The following is a 15,413-nucleotide window of genomic DNA, read 5'->3' on the forward strand; positions in this document are numbered from 1 at the left end:
TCCCTCTATAGCCCAAAGGTCCCACCCACTGCCCTCATGGCTCAGGGACCCCAGGAGCCCCTGCAGGTCCAACCCAACGCTCACGGCTGACCCAACCCCGAGCCCCTAGGAGGAAGCCTGGGCCGGGCGAGGAGGGCCAGTGCCCGCCAGCACTTTAATTGGCAACAGCCAGCAGACGCAGCCACATCTGTGGGTCATTTCAAAACAATAAATCAGGAACTTTCAAGACTGGCGCCCCGCCAAGGCTGAGAGAGCCTCGGACAACGGCAACGGGAGAGCCACAGCCCCGCGTCCAGGGTGGCTTGGCGACCGGTGGCGGCGGCACGAGCAGAAATGGATGAGTTTTGTCTCCAATGTGACTTTGTGGTTAGCGTGGGGCTGGACATTTATAACGAAGGAATGTGCCCTCGTGAGTGGAAGGGCCGCACAGAGGGGTGGCTGGGTTTGGAGGGACCGTTGGCCATGAACACGGCGCCCGGAGCAGCACCTGATCCAGAGGGCAAAGGTGAGGGGGCCCTCAGGGGTCAGCACGAGAGACCGTTCTGATTCTGAATGGGGATACTGAGGCCAGCAGGGAGATACTTGCCCAAAGTCACTGGAAAGCCCTAAAACAGAATGAAGCCCCTGAGACGTGTGGGCACATGGCCCCACCCAGAGAGCCGAGACAGAGCACACCGTGGAGTGAGGATCAGGGGCCCACAACCAGGCAGCATTCCTGGGAAGGCTGGTGTCCTGGGGGACCCCACTACCAGCAGTAACAGACTAGCACATGAGAGTGAGTTCTCCCTGCCCGAACCCCCTCAAGCCCAGAGCTCTCGTCCGTTGGGGTCGTCTTAAAATCTAACTGCTTCTGAAGGTCCGCTTTGGAGGAGACCTCTTTGAAATCATCATCACACATCAGCTCCACTTAACCCCCAAGAGCTCTTGAGGGAAGCCCTGTCGACCAAGTCCATTTTACAGGTGAGGAAGTTGAGGCACCAAGAGTTTAAGTGATCTGACAAAGGATATTCCACTAAGTTCATGGCAGAGCTGGAATCCAACCAGGAGCCAGCCCTCCTCCTTCTCTGAAAAAAGGGAGATGGGATTAAAAATCAGAAGCTTGATTCAGAAGTCCAACCACTAGACTCAAGAGTAAGAATTTACCTGCCAAAGAATACCATCCATCATGAATTGTAATATTGGGGAAAGACGCACTTGGAAGCTTCGAGGGTGGGGGTGGGAAGCAGATTGTGAACAAATTATCAAGAATAACATGGCATCAGACAATGGAGCAACACTTTCAAGGGAAGTAATTTCCAGTCTAGAATCCAGGTTCCAGGCAAACATAATATCAAGAGTGTTGTAAGAATAGAAACAGTGTCAAAGATTAAAAGACTTCAAAAACTTACATCCCAGGAACCTTTTCTCAGAAAATTACTTGAGGATGTACTCCAGTAAATCAAGGGCATAAACCAAAAAACAGATTCAATGGGATCCAAAAAACAGGGAATTCAAAACTAGAGAGAAGCAGAGAAATTCCCAGGGTGACAGTGAAAGCAAGTACCAAGACAACCACTGCTCTGGTGAACTTGAGATGAGGTGAGCAAAGTTGTTGATAGCGCCTCTTTTCTTTTCCCAGATCAGTCCCAAGTAAAATAATAACTAAAGAGCAACCAAAACAGCAAGAAGAGAAATGAAGGAGGGATCCAAGGGGTCAACTCTAAGAAAAATAAATAAGTGAAACTCACAGAAAGGGGATATACATGGTCACTTTTAGAGAAATCTTACAGGTACGTGATTAGCGACAGCTGCATAGAGATATATGCAAATGAAAATACAAGGCAATTGCTAATACAGGCAAATTTAAACTTTGCTTAAGAAAGGAAATGAAATCATCGTTCTTTCCATGGCTTGGCTGAGAATATTGTCCACACATTCTTAAGAAAGTAAGCCCTGAAAACTGATGTAATAAAAAATTGTGGGGGGGACTAAGCTGACAGCTGTGTGTGAAGAGGGTTAAACTGTCATCCTCTGACAGCACAAGATTGAAAGTGCTAGTTAAGTGAAACAAGGTATAAACACGCCATTTTAAAACATAAAGATAAATGCAGATAAAACTCTGAGGGAGCTGAAATGGCTGTTTTGGGGCAGCAGGAATCAGAGGGTTGATGAGAAGTAAGGGGTCATCCACTCTCCCTACTAGCCTAATGCTACGTATAAGTGTATCATTTTAACAAAATATTTCCATGTACAATTCAGAAAGCCAACTGAAAAAAGAAGAAAGTGGGGATCCACAGGGCCATGCTCCTGAAGGGCCATCTGAGGTCCCCCCTGGTATGACCTTCTTGGTCATGTCCCTCTGTGTCCCTAGAGCTGTTCCCACCCCGCTGGGGTCGTGTCCTCAGAAACGCAGAGATGCTGGAAAGCAAGCAGATTTCCAGCCGCACTATGTGGAATTGCTGCTGTCAACAGACCCCCTTGACTCAAAGTCCAATGTGCGAATCCCGGCCAGGCCATAGGGAGAGCTGGACAGACCATCCAAACAGCACCTGAAGGCCAGACTCCCGGGAGCACAGCTGAGGTGCAAGGCAAGATACCTGCATCTCCCAGGCCCACCTTCCTCTGAGCTGAGAAGGGACAAACTGGATTTCAGATTTCAGTCCTGTATTTTCTACCCCCACCCTCTTTTCCCTCCTCTGCAGCCTCACCATCCCACCTCCCCTTGCAAGAACAAGGGCCTCTGTCTGTCACTGAGTCAGTCAGTTTTGGCTCTGTTGTGAATTCCAGGAGAAGTTCCTCCCAGGATACTGGGGCCAGCCAGCCAGCCCCTCTTCTTGTCCATTTCTGGAAGCCCCCAGCTCATGCCCACAGTAGGATGGATGGCTTGGCCCTGATGTATGCCCATCTGCACATCTTTGGGTGGCTGAGGACAAGTGGGGACACACAGGAAGACTTGTCACCCACCAACCTTGCAGAGTGGACACAGCCAACATTTCTGCAACGTGTCCTTCCTTTTGCAAAACACTTCCCCCAGGGTCTCCAGGGAAACAGCTGCAAGGCCGCATATGCAGCAGGGCCTGGGCGTCATGAGAAGGGGGCCAAGATGAGAGGAACCACGTCAGAACCCCATGCTGTTGGAGCCCCTGCAGGGGGTCTGGAGGTCGTGGGAAGGGGGCCGAGCCAAGAGGAGCCACATCAGAACCCCACGCTGTTGGAGCTGACTTCAGGCAGGTGAAAAGTGAGGCCGGACTTCAGGGGCGGAGCGTGGGCTCCGAGCTGAGCCTTCGAGTCTGATGTTCACAAGGCCCCTCCTGGCGCCCTGGGAGACCTGACCACCGGCTCCAGTGTTTCCAGCTCTCCCAGTCCCGTGACCGGCATCCGTTTCTCACCTTCCTGAGCAAAGGGCTTCTCTACATGGCCAGGCTTCCTGCTGAAGGGTGTGTGAGTGTGTGTGTGTGTGTGTGTGTGTGTGTGTGCACGTGTGTGTGTACCCAGGTGCATGCCTGCATGCATGTGTGTGGGTGGTGTCCCCGAAAGTGCTAACTGAAGAGTCAGGAAAGGGGGCAAAAACGGTAAAATGAAAATATAGGGGATTGAGGAAATTTTCAGGTGGTCTAATGGTTAGGACTCTGTGCTTTCACTGCAGGAGGCACAGGTTCAATCCCTGAAGGGGAACTAAGATCCCGCACATTGTGTGGTGCAGCCAAAAAAATCTTTTTTAAAAAATAAAGAGGATTGGTGTTCCTTCTCACCCTCAACAAAGCACTAATGTCCACTGAAATCAGCGGGCAAGCCGGCACTGCCTGGATCCGTGAGGCCCTCTCTGCTCAGGCATCTCCCCCAGAGGCCAAGGTCCTACCTCTCCCCTCCAGCCAAATGTGGCCATCCAGCCCAGCAGGCTCTTTCTTCTGCATCCACATCTCCTGACCACGGGAATTCCAACTCTCTTAAACCAAACACAAGAGAAACACTCAGACCCAGGGGTCACGAGCCAAATCCTGGAGACGCCAATCCTGTGACCCAGCACGAACCAGGAGGACACTGATGTCACCCCGGAGGCTGGGTCCTGTGGGTCTCTGCTCTGAGAGCTGAGGATCCGAGGGACCATGGGCAGAGCGAGGACATGGGGTCAGCCGATGGCCTGCTTCCTGGGGCCACATCATCCCTGAGCCAAGCTCTACCCCGCCCTATGGGCTCGAGGGGCCCACACTGTGCCCCTCCCTGGAAGGAGGCCGTGCTGCAGGAGCAGTTCTGTGCAGGCCACATTCCAGTACTGCTCGCCTGGGCCTGGTGTTGAAAGACGGCACGAATGATAAATTAAATGAGAAGGAAGTCGCTGAGACCCCCATTCATAACCCAGAGTCCAAGGGCGCCGGCCCATGAATCTCCCCAGTGAGCACTGCTTCTCTTATAAAGGTCCGATTCACGCAGCAGCCGGCCCTGTGGACCTGCCCGATTGGGAGTTAGCCCCAGCGACTGGGGGATGGAGGCTGGGGAGCAGAAACTGGGGAACAGAGACTGGGATCAGAGGCTGGAGGATGGAGGCTGGGGGACGGAGGCTGGTTATGGAGGCTGGGGACAGAGGCTGAGGATGGAAGTTGTGGACATACACACGTGTACTCACCTTTGGCCCATTGTTCCAAAATGGTTTTCCCTCTCCTGCTCACACCACCTTACTAGAGGTGCATGGTCCCCCCACAGGACCCCCAACCTCTCCTGGCCTCTCCACCTCTCTGGAAGCCCTGGCCCAGGTGTACGGAGAATGGCTAATTGCAAAAACGTGTGACTGGGGCAGCTCCCCCCACCCCTCATCCCTGTTTGGCACATTTCCTAGGTAATGAATTCAAGTGAGTGGGAGATGCCAGCACGAAGTGAGGGACCGGAAAGGGGAGGGGGCTCTGTCCCTTCCCAGACACGCTCCCCACCACTTAATCTTCTGCCCGGGTCAGTGCAGCCGTGGTTTCGCTCCTACCCTGAGACTGTGGCTGTGGCCCCCGCCGCCGCCATCAGAGGGGTGCATGGATCACTGGACACAAAAATCAGGCAAGGAAACATCAGATGAACAAAACAGTGAATCTGTCTTTCAACACTAACTTGATTTTGATTCTGGAAGGATCTGGTCGTTTCAGGGGTAAGGTGATTTAGTTTAAGGCTCCCCCCTTGACAACACCCCAGGGATGTCTGGAGCCCAGGGTGGTCCCAGACCATAGAGTGGTTCTGAAGCACTACCGGCTCTAGGCGATAGATGTCTTTGTTCCCTCGACCCCTTGGCGGTGAAATCTACCCCTGGCCAGGAGAGGTGCCCCCACACAGCCATGGGCTCGACCCTCTTGGCGCCATCTACACGTGTCTCCCCCGTCACTTCAGGCTTTCAGGACTTTGAGAAAGTCCCAGGCACATCAGCTCCTGCCTCCCTCTGCCATCTGTCCTGCCTGCTCAGGCTGGGAGGCTTAGGTGACCCCTCCAAGATGGGGGCCGCCCTGACCCAGGGTACAAGGTGGCCTGGTGGAGGAGGGTCAGGACTGAGTTCGAGGTTCTGGCTCCCAGGCTGCCCTGCCCTCCCAGGTCAGGAATGGAGGGATGGGCCAGCCCCATGTGGTCGTGTCACATGTTCCCCAAATCCTCCACAAACAGAAAAGCCAAGAAAGTACTGTCTCAGTTTAGCTTGATTCTCCTGACTCACCCAGTACATGTCCTAGGCCCTGTGTTCATGTCCTGCTCACTAGTTTGGGGAAGAAGACTTGGGGTGACGTCCCCATGGTAAGGTGTCATGATGTCACCCCCAATCCCACAAACACGTCTGGGTCTGTGAACAAAGCCTGGATGAGAAAGGTGAGATCACATGATCATGTAACAACCCACCAAGGTCTGCAGCTCGCGGGGTGGAGAGACAGGGGAAAGGGCGGGGGGAAGTTGCTCTCCACGTGGGTCGGGGGCCTCACAGGATGCTGGTAGCTCTCTCTGCAGGGTCAGTCAAGGAAGGCTAACCAAGGGGTCACACACAGGACACAGGCAGGGCTGGGTCAGGAGGGGGCAGCGCTTGTATACCCAGGGCTCTTAGCAGTGGGGACCCTGCAGGGGACAGGCAGGTGGCGGTTACTGGGCCTGGCAAGAGGGTGGGCATGGGGAAGGGATGCCACACCCTTGGAAGACCCGCAGTGACTTGGAAGACCCTTGGAAGACCCCCATTGGCTGAATCCAACCAGAGGCAGAGCTAAGAAACCAGGAACCAACAGCACAATCAGGCTCCCAGGCCCCCTGCCCAACCCACCTTGGGCTCTGGGGCATCAGGTGGCAAAGCAGTTGGCAACAGGTCTGAGGCCATGATGTGCACCCCCACCCACCCACCTTCTCAAAGCAGTTCTCACTCTACAAGGGTGGCAATCATGGGGCAAGGGGTAGGGTGGCATTTAGCTGTTGACCACATGACTGGAGGCTACAGTCTGACCTCGGGTGGAGTCAGTGGCCGCTGGTAGACCAGGGCAGAGCCATGAGTCACACAGTCAGGGAAGGCATCAAACCAAGCAGAGACCCCTCCCCCTCAAGTTGAGTGCTCCCAGCTCCCCAGAGAAGGGGTCCAAGTTCTACCCTGTATGTCCACCGGGCCGGAGCAGGCTCTTCGGACCTCATGCAGCCACTCTGAGGATGGATGGCCACGCTGAGCACTGGTCCGCCATGTGCAGTGTGTCCCAGGGCTGCGTCATCCACCCCCAGCACCCAGCCAGGCTCAGGCAGCAGGGATATCTCTCTCCTTGTCCAGAGGTATCCCAGGACCCCTTCCCCTCCCTTGGATTCTGGAGGTGTGCTTTTGATCCTGGAGGCTTCTTGGCTTGCGGACACATCACCCAGCTCTGCGTCATCTTCACGTGGCATCTCCGTGTGTGCATCTGTGTGTGCATCACATTTCTTCTTTTACGAGCCCTACTGGGTTAGGGCCCTGCTCAGACCTCATTTCATTTGCTCATCGGCAAAAACCTATTTCCAAATAAGGACACGTTCTGAGGTACTTCAAACTTCAAGGTGCAAATTGGGGTACAATTCAGCGCATAGCAGACACCGAGGAGTCCCCCAGCACCTCGAAGGCCCTGCCCCTCATGAAGAGCCTCCACAGAAGGAGTAGACCCAGGCCAAGCTCTGCTTCTAAAGGTCCCGGTGACAGAGCTGGGCCCACCCAGGGTGTCAGCAGGCTTTTGCACCAAAGCTGCAGGGAGGGAGCCTCTGTGTGGGGCCTGGTCCTGAGGACCACAGTAGGCAGGGGACTCAGCTGCTGCGGGCCGGTGGGGGTGAAAAATAACCGCACAGCCCCGCCGGACGGCTCGACCGCTCCTCCTTGAGGGCCAATGAAGGACCCGCTGCTTGCAGCCCCAACAGCCAAATTTGTCTGGACTTTCAATCACCCTGACAGTTCTGGAAACACTTCTGATGAGGCGGGTTGGGTTACAATCGCAGATTGTGACTTCAAGAGCGGCCGTAAAACAGAGACCCTGCGCATGCTTTCCGCTTTTTTTCCAACATTAGCAGCTCATCTGATACTTACTCTGAGGTTCCAGTTTCCTGAAAGCCGATGACACGTTGGAGCCCAGGGCCCGCCTCCAGCTCGCGTGTAATGAGTGTGTACACGGCTCCGGCCGGGATCACAGACACACACGTGTCGCCCGCGCTGTCATTTGTTTTCATTACCGACTGGATTGGATTTGACTGCCTTTTCTACCTGAAAATCTTCCAGCATAAAAGTTGAAGAGAGCGTGCTCCTGGGACACACTGTGGTTTAGCCTCGCTCCAGGAGGTCAAGGGGAGAACAGACCGCAACCCCTCACACCCCACCCCACCCCCACAGCCCCACAAGGATTCAGGCTGGTGGAGGCTGCTGTGTCTGCTTCGCTCTATGTGGCCTCAAACTTTCCCTGCCTCATGTCTATCACTTTCCCAATGGGCTCCAGACCAAGGCCCACAGGAGAGGGCTCTCCCAGGGACTGGGGGTCCCAGAGCCCAAAGGGGAAGGCTCCCCACATTTAGAGAGCAAACATCCCTGCCTTGGAGCATCATCCACTCAGAACTGGGGTGAGTGGTGGCGAGCAGAGGTCTTTTCCCGAGGTAAAGCTTGGGACCTGGAGACCAGGACTACTGACCCTGCCGGCAAGAAGACTGGGTGTTCAGACCACAGAGTCACTGTGGCCTCAGGAGGAGGCAGACGTCACTGACGTGGCAAGCCCCAGCAATTCGTCTCACTTGGTCGGCAGTTTTGCAAAATCAGTATTTGAATGCCTTTAGCCTGCAGGCACTGCTTGCTGCAGTAATCCCCATGGGCTCCTCCTGCCTGGGCTGACACCTTACACACACTAGTGTGACCCACCCGGCTCAGAAAGGGTGTGTCCCCTGCCCTGAAGGGTTAACCCACCAGTGTGTCTTCTTTCCACACATCCATTTATTCAACACCTATTTACTGTTGAGTAACTGTGTCCCCATAAGCAGGTGTGTGTGGCTGCGAGGTACCAGGGACTGGACAAGACAGAGTCCCTGTTCTCGCAGGATGTGCAATCTGGCAACAAAGTGTCCTTCCCGTAAGAAACTGCAGGTGCTGGGGGCGCCAAGGACCCACCGCGGACTCACCAGCCCCACCACAGCCTCAGCTCCTTAATTATGAACTTCCCAGAAGAAAGGAAACTGAGCCCTTAAAAAAAAAAAGAAAGAAAAGGGCAGGAGGGACCCACCTGCCTCTCTTACCTTCCCCCACAGGGATCCAAGTCTCCCAGGGAAACTTCCAAACCCTCCACACCCCGCACGCCTGGGCACTGCCTGACTGAAGACCCCTTGCTCTTCCGAGTCTGGCCCCCCGCCCCCTCTGCAGAGTCTGCTCTGGCCCCAAACCAGCGTCAGCATCCCCAGGCTGCTCCATGCCCCCCACACTGGTCCCCAAACTGCAGAAAGCCCTGTGCTTGCAGCCCCAGCACAGGCCGGGGTCTGGAGCAGGCACGTGATCAGTGTCCCCTAAGAGAACAAGTGCAGTGGTCTCCTGCCCCATGGGCACTGGGCCGGCTTCCCAGGCTGCTCTACTGCTTGTCTCTGCTTCAGGGAATGGACCCCCTGAGCTGGAGCTGAAAGACCAACCCCCCTGTTCCAGACCTGCACTGCAGCCAGAACAGCCCCACCCTGGGCCAGAGGCTGGACGGCCACATGGACCCACCTGGCCATAAGGAGCCACCCTCCAGGTGACCAGCGCTCCCGCCAGGCCAGCACAGGCTGCCCGTGACCACAGGGCTCCTGTGCACTGTGGTCCCACCACACTCTCCGAAGTCTGCAGCCTCCACCCCAGCCCAGATGTTCTGCAGAGACACATCTGCGGGCCGCATGTGTCCAGATGATCACAGACCCCAGACTCCAGGAGGGAAGACCCCAGCAGCAGAGCCGTCAAGACTCCCATCCTGGACGCGCGCACAGGAGAGTCCTCAGAGAGCGTCATAAAAATATCCCGCCTGCTTACCCGGGATTTATAATGCAATAAAATGTAAACAAACAGCTTTCTAGATCAAAGGAGCATAAATAACAGACGCACTGGCTTCTGGAACAAAGTTAATAAATCGGAGGATTTTCAGCTGAAAACCGTTCTGGCATTGACACTCCCAGCCTGCTGGGCCAGGGAGCAGGCAGCTGATAGCCCCAGGATCCACCGTACTTGCGGTCACTTACCAAGTGGTTGTCGGGACCCTGACCCACCGTCATTGAGCTGCTCCCGACCACCCTGCCCCCGCCCACCTGCAGTCCCGCACTAGGGTTCTAGCCATTTAACTGCCCCTCCATCAAGGCCAGATTGGGGTTCCCTGAAGACCTTCCCTTTAAGAAAGAAATGCTTAAAGAGATGGGAATGCCAGACCACCTTACCCGCCTCCTGAGAAATTTGTATGCAGGTCAAGAACCAACAGTTAGAACCAGACGTGGAACAACGGACTGGTTCCAAATTGAGAAAGGAATACATCAAGGGTGTATGTTGTCACCCTGCTTATTTAACTTATATGCAGAGTACATCATGCTAAATGTTGGGCTGGATGAAGCACAAGCTGGATTCAAGATTGCAGGGAAAAATATCAATAACTTCAGATATGAGGATGACACCATCCTTATGGCAGAAAGGAAAGAGGAACTAAAGAGCCTCTTGATGAGGGTGAAAGGAGAGTGAAAAAACTAGCTTAAAACTCAACATTCAAAAAACAAAGATCATGTCATCCAGTCCCATTACTTCATGGCAAATGGATGGGGAAACAATGGAAACAGTGACAGACTTCCTTTTCTTGGGCTGCAAAATCACTGCAGATGGTGACTGCAGCCATGAAATTAAGACTTGCTCCTTGGAAGAAAAGCTATGACCAACTGAGACAGCATATTAAAAAGCAGAGACATACTTTGTCTACAAAGGTCCATCTAGTCAAAGCTATGGTTTTTCCAGTAGTCAGGTATGGATATGAGGGTTGGACCATAAAGAAGGCTAAGTGCCAAAGAATTGATGCTTGTGAATTGTGGTATTGGAGAAGACTCTTGAAAGTCCCTTAAACTGCAACGAGATCAAGCCAGTTGATCCTAAAGGAAATCAGTCCTGAATATTCATTGGAAGGACTGATGCTGAAGCTGAAGCTCCAATACTTTGGCCACTTGATGTGAAGAACTGACTCATTGGAAAAGACCTGATGCTGGGAAAGATTGAGGGCAGGAGGAGAAGGGGGCAACAGAGGATGAGATGACTGGATGGCATCACCGACTCAATGGACATGGGTTTGGGTAGACTCTGACAGTTGGTGATGGACAAGGAGGCCTGGTGTGCTGTAGTCCATGGGATTGAAAAGAGTTGGACATGATTGAGTGACGAAACTGACTGACTGAAGACCATCCAGAGACCACAGTCCACCATGACCCCTGGTGCCTCTGCCTTGTGAACTGGAGGCCTGGATGCCCCTCATTTCCCTAAACTGTAACCAGAGGCTATCCTGGCCCTCACATTCTGTGTCAATCATCCTAGGTCATTGGACCTGCATGGTCACATCTCCTGAGGGCCTCAGAGCCACATGTTAGCACCCTTGAGACCCTCTAATCCCTCTGCATGCAAGTGGACTGAGTCCCGCTCATGTTCCTGTATGTGTGTGCATGTGTGTGTGTGTATGTATATGTGTGTTTGTGTGTATGTGTTCATGTTTGTGTGTGTGCATGTGTGTGCGCATGTGTGTATGTACGTGTGTGTGCATGTGTGTATGTATATTTGTGTGTGTTGGGGGTGTCAAGAACAGGCCTCCAGAACCCACCTCTCTCCTTTTCCAGCCATAGTTCCTCTCAGATAAAGGGGCTCATTTGAAATACAGCAGTGTTTTAAATAAGCAACGAATATCTTTTGGCCTAAGTATGCTCCAAATATTGCACCAGACACATGGTCAGGGGTTGAATTGTGTCCCCTTAAAATATTAGGAGCCCAAAGTGCGATGGTGTTTGGAGTTTGGATCTTTATAGAGGTAATCAAATTAAAGTCAGGTCCTTAGCATGGGCCCTGATCCAATCTGACTGATTGGATGTCAGGAAGAAAGGAGATCAGGACACAGATTCACAAACAGAGGGACAACCACTGGGGGACATGGAGAGAAGAAGGCATCCACACACTGGGGAAAGAGGCTTCAGGAGCAGCCGGCCCAGCCTACCCCAATCCTGGACTTCTGCTGTCTAAGGCACCCAACTCTGGTATTTGTTGTGACAACATGCACGCACTGATACACGGACTTAGACTAAAAAGTCATCTGTCATTTCCTTAAATTGAGATTTAACTGGTAGTCCTCCTGCTGGGCCACCTCCCCGCCCCTCTCCAGGCAATAGAGCCTTCTCTTCAGCAGTCACCAGACGTGTCCCCCCAACCCCATGTCCAGCACAAAGCTTGGGTTCTTCCTGTGGCCAACCACTGCTTGGCTTTGGGGACAAAGGCTCACCCCTGGACTACACACAGGGGCCCTAACCCCACTGGCCAGTGGCCACCACATGGGGCAGGCTGCCCATCACAGATACCCAGTCTGTCACTGGCCAACTGAGTCACCCCTGAGCCACCAGCTCTGTGGTCAGGCATGTGCGTCTCAGGATTCTCAAGGATGTTCTGGGCTTTTCCTGAGTTGGGAAAATAGATGTTGGCTGTGGACTCAGAGCAGGAGTCCTGGGGAGGAGGAAAGTCGGGGTGTCAAAAGTCTGGGAATGTCCATTCGGGCAGCAGATGCCTGCACTGAGCAGCCATCCAGGCCACAGAGACATGGTTTACCGGAATTCTCCCCAGCATGCCAGACATGGTGGCCAGCAGTGATGGGAAGAGCGAGGAAGGGTGGAGGCTGCCAGACCCTGACCCCCAGAAGCCACAGAGATCGCCTAAACCGGCCAGAAGTGCCACAGTCTCAGCCTCCAATCTTTGCAACGAGGCTCAAATGAATTACTGCAGCAATTAAAACAGCAGTGGTTCCATGAAGACAGCTTGGGGCTCCATCTTTATTCTCTCTCCATGATTTTCATGCTGTGTTTGCTCCTATTATGATTGAAAACACGGTCTGTCTTACCCACAGCTCAGCAAAGCTGGCGCATCAGCACAAACGTCCAGCTGGGTGCCCACCTCCTCCAGGCCGAGCAAGCCACCAGGCCCGGACTGGGGAGCCCATCACGAACTGGTGCACCCATGTGCACACCCAAGACTGCAGGCACCCATGTGCATTCCCGAACTGCAGATACCCATGTGCACACCCAAGACAACAGGCACACGTGTGCACACCCAAGACTGCAGGAACCCTTGTGCACATGCTCCCCAGGCCCTGCACACTCCAAGGACAAGGATAGACCAGAAAGGGCTCCCAGCGTGGACTGTGGTTTGGACACAAACCACATAGAAGTTGTTCTACAGTCAGAGAGGCCCCTGTGTCACAGAGGGATGGGGCCTGTCCAGCCACGCTCCTTCTCCAACCCCAAGAGGCACCCAAGCTCACGACAGAGGACCCCAAGAGGCACGGCTGCATCCCCCCAACCCCCCCACCGCGAGGCCTCCATGAACGCTGCAGCAGGCGATCTGATTCCAAATGTGCTTGTCTAAAAATATCCCCTTTCTGTGTATTTTGACTCCACGCCTGAGAACACGAACGGGTTTCCGTCGAGAGCGGGAGACGTGAAACCTGAAACATCCTGGAGTGATTTGGGCTCTCTCTTCACGGACATTCTCTCCTGTTGTAACATGATGGGTTTTCTCCTGAATTTCAAACATCAATTTGGCCAAGGCGAGCGGAGTGTTTGGTCTTCCAAACCGTGAAGATCTGAGACCATAAACTGTTGTTTCTTAAATGTTTCAAAGCATAACATTGACACCGACTTTTGCTGTAAAACAATCTGGGAAACGTAACGGCCCTAAGATGTTTTACGCGGCGTGGAGAATCGCTCCTGACACCAACACCGGGTGCGCAGAGGGCATTGCGCCATCCGGCTCCAGGCAGAGAAGGCTAGTGGAGCTGGGTGTCCCATGGCCCAGGACGAAGTATGGAGTCCTCTTGGGGGGTCATTTTTATAAATTACGTAGCGGATGACAGACACATACACGTGAGTCGTGGTTTGGCACAAAAAAACAGACTGTTTTTTTCCTCTCCTTCAAGAGGGCGGAGATCACAGTATCATCACACATGTTCGTGCTCCTGGGTCCCCAGTCTTGCGTGAAGAGACAGGAGAGCTCGAAGACATCCTAGAGCTGCTGAAAATGTGAACATGTTCTGCTCTTCAGAGGTGAGCTTGAATCCTGAGTCCAGATCCTCCTTCAGACCAGGGCCCGCCTGAATCAGGTGGGATCATGAGGGCACTTTCTACCCTTCATTTGAAATCAGTTAATGAGATTTCACCTTGTGAATTTCACATTCTGACACAGACTGTCCATCTTAGAGGCTAAGACCACACAACACAGAGATGACCATGATGTTTCCCCAAGAAGGAAGGGCAGGGGGTCCCACCTGCAGGGTGACCGATAGACTGGGCAGGAGCCCCAGTCTCCAGCCTCACATCCACTCCTAGGGCGTCCCACTGCATTCATGAGGAAGGGGCTGCTCCAAGGCCACCTGGAGCCTGGGATCCAGTAGTCCCTTCTTCTCCTTCTTCCCAGGAGAGAAAATACTCTTTTTTTTTCTTTTTTCATTTATTTTTATTAGTTGGAGGCTAATTACTTTACAATATTGTAGTGGTTTTTGCCATACATTGACATGAATCAGCCATGGATTTACATGTGTTCCCCATCCCGATCCCCCCTCCCACCTCCCTCCCCATCCCATCCCTCTGGGTCTTCCCAGTGCACCAGCCCTGAGCACTTGTCTCCTGCATCCAACGTTTCCCAGGAGAGAAAATACTCAAGAAACACAGGTGCCGCCCACTGTCTAAGGACTAGACTTTCGGCCCAACTCTGTTCCATCCTGGGAAGGGGCTCCCCTGATACCAGGAAGGCTGGAGTGAGGTAGCCACTGAAACTCTCAGAATAGCCTCTCTCCTCTCCAAAACCCCAAGAGCCCAGAAGCAGGCCCCTGAGTAGGCAGAGTGGCAGGCTCCCAGGTGGATCAAGAAGTCGCGCCAACCAGCACCCAAGGGAGGGGCTTCCAGAGGCATCCTGCCCTCAGTCTCGCAGCCGCACCAGAGGGCACCCCCTGCCCCAGGAGCAGCCGCTCAGTCCCGGCTCTGAGTTAGCTGTCAGCCTGGGAATCCTGCAGCCCAAGAATTCCCCAAGATTCCTCGCCTTGTACTTGGGATGGCGCCGAGACACGGGCTCCGGCGAAGCCAGCTGCACCCAGAGGGGACAAAAGGCAGCTCCTCACACACACCCTGAAATAAATGTTACGCCTGTGAGATCTGGTTCCGTGTGAACTTCCACCACCTCAATATAACCCCAAATTCCCATTGTTAGCCATTAACCTGTCCCAAGCAAAGAAACACACTGAATAGTTCTATAAATGGCAAAACAAATAAATGAAACATTGACAGTGTAAATGGAAACATTTTCTTACCCTGACAACACACTCTTGGCTAGATGGGAGGGCTGGGAACACACTGAGCTGCCCCCACAAGGCAAAAGTGCCCTCAGCCGCACAGATGGGGGCAGTGGCCACCTTGTTGGCAGATGAGGAAGCTGAGGCCCAGGAGGAGGGCAGGCCCGGCAGGTGAGGGCCTTGGTGGGGGGGCCTGAGGGTGGGGGGCTGCCTGTCCTCGGGGCCAGCTGAGCACCAGGCTTAGAAACAGGACAGACCCCTCCTCAGGAGCCCAAGGCAGGAGGGCAGCCAGAGAGCCGACGCACCCGGCCCTGCCCTAAGCCCAGGGAAGTGGAAGCCCCGTGTGAAGGGGCAGGCTCAGCAGCCCCTGTGCCCCTCCTCACGGCACCCACCACCCATCTCAGGACAGGACAGGTTTGATGCCAC

This window comes from Muntiacus reevesi, chromosome 5, assembly GCF_963930625.1.
Source record: "Muntiacus reevesi chromosome 5, mMunRee1.1, whole genome shotgun sequence".
NCBI lineage: Eukaryota > Metazoa > Chordata > Mammalia > Artiodactyla > Cervidae > Muntiacus > Muntiacus reevesi.